Source organism: Myotis davidii, unplaced genomic scaffold (genome assembly GCF_000327345.1).
Source record: "Myotis davidii unplaced genomic scaffold, ASM32734v1 scaffold464, whole genome shotgun sequence".
NCBI classification, from domain to species: Eukaryota; Metazoa; Chordata; class Mammalia; order Chiroptera; family Vespertilionidae; genus Myotis; species Myotis davidii.
In genome coordinates, this window is record NW_006295287.1 from 661,230 (window position 1) to 667,052 (window position 5,823).

General features: G+C 54.6%; 1 protein-coding gene across 1 annotated transcript in view; it reads left to right on the forward strand.

Annotated features, from left to right (window-relative positions):
- The first annotated feature begins 5,064 nt into the window (after positions 1-5,064).
- FUT2 (fucosyltransferase 2) overlaps positions 5,065-5,823 on the forward strand; it is a 14,146-nt gene continuing 13,387 nt past the window's right edge. Inside the window, exon 1 of the mRNA XM_015567976.1 lies at positions 5,065-5,179. The gene's annotated coding sequence lies outside the window, so the exon portion shown is untranslated. The remainder of the gene's footprint in view (positions 5,180-5,823) is intronic.

The window sequence follows — 5,823 nt, forward strand, 5'->3', positions numbered from 1 at the left end:
AGGGTCCCAGGTTCGATTCCGGTCAAGGGCATGTACCTTGGTTGCAGGCACATCCCCAGTGGGGGGTGTGCAGGAGGCAGCTGATGGATGTTTCTCTCTCATGGATGTTTCTAACTCTCTATCCCTCTCCCTTCCTCTCTGTAAAAAATCAATAAAAAATATTTTAAAAATTTATTTTAAAAAAAAATCTGTCTCCCTATCACCTTCTCTCAGTGACCATGAGCTTTGGTGTCTGAAGAGAGCAGAGCGGACGTCAAAGCAAAACGCGGAAGCCTGGGATGGTGTGGGGGGAGCAGGAGGTCGGGCCGGGCAGGCCAGGCTTCGGGGTGAGAGACCTCTCGCGGGGTGATCGGAGGGCAGCAGCAGCGGGGGAAGCGGGGCTCCGACCTGTGTGTGACAGGCGTGTCTCAGGCTGATGGAGCGCTCACCCAGGCGCTCTTTGTAAGCGGTTTTCAGGACATTCACCATGTTATGCAATCCTCACCGCTATCGGATTTCCATCGCCTCCAAAAGAAACCCTGTGTCCATTAGCAGTCACTCCCCCTTCCGCCCTCGCCAACCCCTGAGATGTTTTCCTTCTCTAGAGACTTGCCTGTCCTGGGCGGGTCCTGTGAGTGACCACACAGTGTGTGTCACACAGGCCTCGGTCTGGCCTCCCTCCCTTCACACAGCGTTTTCAGGGCCCCCCCTGGTCATCGCACGTGTCAGCCCTTCATCCCCTTTGGTCGCTGACTGTCAAACAGGCTTTGGCAAAGTTATGTCCTAACCGGTTTGGCTCAGTGGATGGAGTGTCAGCCTGTGGACTGAAGGGTCCCAGGTTCGATTCCGGTCAAGGGCATGTACCTGGGTTGCGGGCACAATCCCAGCGCGGGGTGTGCAGAAGGCAGCTGATCGATGTTTCTCTCTCATCGATGTTTCTAACTCTCTATCCCTCTCCCTTTCTCTCTGTAAAAAATCAATAAAATAGTCCTAACCGGTTTGGTTCAGTGGATAGAGCGTCGGCCTTTGGACTGAGGGGTCCTGGGTTCAATTTCGGTCAAGGGCATGTACCTTGGTTGCAGGCACATCCCCAGTGGGGAGTGTGCAGGAGGCAGCTGATTGATATTTCTCTCTCATCGATGTTTCTAACTATCTCCCTTCCTCTCTGTAAAAAAATCAATAAAATAAAATTAAAAATCACCTCTTGGGTAAGATGTGAAATTAAAAAAAAAGAAAAGAAATATTTTTATTGATTTTCAGAGAGAAAGGGAGAGGGGGAGAGAGAGAGAGAAACATCAATGATGAGAGAATCGTTGATTGGCTGCCTCCTGCATGCCCCCCACTGGGAATCGAGCCAGCAACCCAGGCATATGCCCTTGACCAGAATCAAACCCTGGACCATTCAGTCCTCAGGCTGATGCGCTAGCCACTGAGCCAAGCCGGTTAGGGCACTGGTGACAATATTAATCGCACACGTTGATTTCACAAACTCTGGTCGTGTACTGCGGAGAAGTCAGAGGTTCCCATAGCCCTGCTCCCAGGGGGCGTCCGGGACAAAGTAGGTGCTCAGTTAAACAGTTACCTAACGGATCGAACAGAAAGAACCGCTCACCGAGTCTGTAGTCTGGGGACCATAGTGAAGGGAGAGGAAAGGAGGGACAAATGGTGATGGACGGAGACTAGACTTGGGGTGGTGAGCACGCAGTACAGTGTAGAGATGATGTGCCGCATGTTAACCAGTGTCACCCCAATGAATTCAACAAAAAGGGAGAAAAAGAGAGAGTGACAGAGGGGTCAAGCCCCACCCCCCAGGCCCCTGCTTGACCTGGCCTGTCTCCAGGGGCCTAGAGGAGGGACACCCCTGACCCCTCCCATCAGAAGCACCGCAGATAAAGGCAGGCGCAAGCTCCGGTGTGTTGGCTGGTTATTAAGCACAGCCATTCTGTAGAATTAAACTACAGTGGGGCTTTGACTTACGAGTTTAATTCGTTCCGAGACCGAGCTCGTTAAGGAGCTTGTTAACTCAAATTACTCTATCAACTCAATGCAAAAAATCGGCCGAGAGACAGGTGGTATCTCAAAAAACTCGTTAGTCGGGACACTCGTGAGTCAAGGCCCCACTGTACATCACTTTACGCTGAATACATTATATCAAAAACAAATTCACGCCCTGGCCCGTTTTGCTCAGTGGATAGAGCGTCGACCTGCCTATTGAAGGGCCCCAGGTTCAATTCCAGTCAAGGGCACATGCCTGGGTTATGGGCTCGATCCCTAGTAGGGGGCGTGCAGGAGGCAGACGATCAATGATTCTTTCTCATCATTGATGTTTCTCTCCCTCTCCCTTCCTCTCTGAAATCAATAAAAATATATGTAAAAAATATACAAATTCATTGCGCCCTGCGTGTTTTACTACAGTTTACTTCTCTCTCTCTCTCTCTCTTTCTCTCTTATTTAGACCTGGGTGGAGGGATCTTCTAGAGCAGTGGTTCTCAACCTTCTGGCCCTTTAAATACAGTTCCTCATGTTGTGATTCAACCATAAAATTATTTTCGTTGCAACTTCATAACTGTAATGTTGCTACTGTGATGAATCGTCATGTCAATATCTGATATGCAGGATGGTCTTAGGCGACCCCTGTGAAAGGGTCGTTCGACCGCTAAGGGGTCGCGGCCCACAGGTTGAGAACTGCTGCTCTAGAAGCAAATGCTGCCTTCAGTGATGTCATGTTGTTTGCTTGAAATTGACCACCGTGGGAGTAGTTACACCACGGAAATTGACAGATGCCACCAACCAGGGATTTTTTCTCCAGACAACAACTGGCTGTGTAGAGTTTGCCCCCTGCCCCCCCGGATCCCAACACCGGAGAGCAGAGGTGAGGAGCACAGTCCTCCATCTGGGAGCGCGGTCCCCAGGGGCATCTGGGGAATCTGTGGGGGCATTTTTTATTTTATTTTTTTAATATATATTTTGTTGATTTTTTACAGAGAGGAAGGGAGAGGGATAGAGAGTTAGAAACATCGATGAGAGAGAAACATCAATCAGCTGCCTCCAGCACACCCCCCACTGGGGATGTGCCTGCAACCAAGGCACATGCCCTTGACCTGAATCGAACCTGGGATCCCTAAGTCCGCAGGCTGACGCTGTATCCACTGAGCCAAACCGGTTAGGGCTGTGGGGGCGGTTTTAGGTGTCACAGTGGTTAGCCACAGAGGGCCAGGACCCAAAGTTACATAATGCAAAGTTGTCCTGCATCCCCATGACTTTTGAATATGTGTGAAATGTTCTTTCTTTAAGTGTTATTATTTATTGATAAGAGAGAGAGAGAGAGAGAGAGGCATTCATTGGTTGATTCTTTTTTTTTAAATATATTTTATTGATTTTTTACAGAGAGGAAGGGAGAGAGACAGAGAGCTAGAAACATCGATGAGAGAGAGACATCGATCAGCTGCCTCCTGCACATCTCCTACTGGAGATGTGCCCGCAACCCAGGCACATGCCCTTGACCGGAACCGAACCTGGGACCCTTCAGTCGCAGGCCGACGCTCTATCCACTGAGCCAAACCGGTTTCGGCGCATTGGTTGATTCTTGTGTGTGCCTGACCAGGGATTGAACCCGCAGCCGTGGCACATGGGGACGATGCTCTAACCCACTGGGCCACACCAGCCAGGGCACCTGTCAGGCGTCCTCACGGGGGAAACCTGCTTATCCAGCTCTGAGCGCAGAACCCGCCTGGCATGGTGTAAGGCTCCCGGCTCTCCCCCGTGTCATCAGAAGCTCGGAGAAACGGGTCACTTGTCCGGCGAGACTGTCCCACATTCTGGACTTGGCCGATGGCGTCCTCACGGTGTCGGTTCACCGGCAACTTTATCCTCCTGTTTTCTGAAAACTGCCAGGACAGGAGAGGCTCCATGGGATTCGGGATCTTTTGGGGGGGGCAGGGGGGCGGGGCGAGGTTGGTGGATGACGCAGGGGGACTCCTGTTGCCTGGACCAGGGGCCAGAGGAGCTGCTTAGGTTAAGATTGTTAGGGGCGGCCCTAGTCGGTCTGGCTCAGTGGATAGAGCGTCAGCCCGTGGACTGAAGGGTCCCGGGTTCGATTGTGGTCAAGGGCATGTCCCTCGGTTGCGGGCTCGATCCCCGATCCACGATCCACGGGTGGGAGGCAAGCCAGTCGGTGTGTCTCTGCCTCCCCCCGCCCTTGCACTCTCTCTAAAAATCAATGGGAAAATGCCCTCGGGTGAGAATTAACCGACAAATTAAATTAAATTTTTAAAAAAAGATTGTTAGGGGCGCCCTGGCCGTGTAGCTCAGTTAGTTAGAGCGTCGCCCGGATACGCCAGGGTTGCAGGTTCAGTCCCGGTCAGGACACATATAAGAATCAAGCAATGGATGCATGAATACGTGGGACAATAAACTAATACTCCTGTCTCTTCTCCTTTCTCTCTCTCAAATCAATTAATCAAAAGAGGCAAAGATTGCTGGGGCTCTGGCGGGGCCCACCGCATGCCCCCCCCCCGCCCCCCAGTAAAATCCGGCACCTGATTTGGGCGGCAGTAGACACGCATTGCCCAGACCCCTGATGTACCATTCGGGGGTGCAAAATGGTGCTTTCCTACGAGGATCTTTGTCGGAATAAGGGAAACCGAGACACGTTGCTGTCTGCCAGGTGTTTTTTCCCACGATTCAGGCCTGCCTGGTTTCAAATTCCCGCTCCTGTGACTTCCTAGCTGTGTGACCGGGGGGCAAGTTCCTTCCCCTCTCTGTGCCTCGGTTCCCACCTCTGCACCACAGAGCTACGGAGGGTGTCTGCCCCCCAGAGTGGCTGCGAAGTCGGAATGAGGTTGCTGGACCAGCTAAGTGCTAACAGTTGTTTGCCAAAATATTAGAAAGACAGGACCCTGAGAGGGCTGAGGCTCAGGGAGAACCTGGCCCAGTGGACTCCGCCCCCTCCTCCAGGCTGCCCTCCAGGCCTGCGTCTCAGCGGGCAAGGCGGGGAGGGAGGCCGGGCTCACCTGGCTGCCACAGCCCAGTCACCCCGCCTCCCTTCAGCTCGGGGGAGGCCAGGTGGATCTGGGCGGAGTTTGTCCGCGGCCGGCAAGAAGGAGGGTTCTGAGGGGAGAGTTGACCCCAAGGGGAGTGAGCCGGCTGAACGACCCTCAAGACACCTGTCATCCACTCCCAGCTCCGGCCCCAGAACCAGGTGAGGGGGGGCGGGGTGCCGGAGGCGCAGCTGGAGCTCCTGCACCCACAGGGCAGGGCGCTGGGAACGGACTCGAACGCGGGATTTGGCGACCGGAGACTCAGTGGTCCCCTCCCTGATCTCCAGTCCCTTCTGGGGGGACGAGGGGGGGCGTGCCCACCTCGGGGAGGGGCGGGCAGGGGCCTCCTGAGCAAACGGAGGGTCCATCCCTTGCCGCCAGGCTCCCACCTGTCCTGCCCCCAGCACCCCACTGCCTGACCTCCAGGCCGCCCCTCCTTCCCTGCGGACCTATTCCCTGAGCACCCATCCCCTCTGTCACTCCCCCACCCAGGCCACCTGCTCCCCCTAACCCCCTCCGGCCACCAGTTCCTGCCGCCAACTGGGGAACGGAGGTGCAGATGGGAAGGCTGGGGCCGGGCGGTAGGAACCAGTTTCCTGTTCCCTCTTAGGGTCTGCCCCACTCCTCCCTGTCCCCCTCCTCCGGGAGGTTAGCAGGAACCCCCTGGACACCCCTCCCCTCGGGACCCACTTCTCAGGGACCTCAGGCTGCCACCCCCACCGGGAAGCCCGCCATGGCTCAGAGGCGCCGTGGCTCCCTCATCCCACCCGAGTCACCCCTCTGCTCCAGGCCAGAGTCCAGTCGG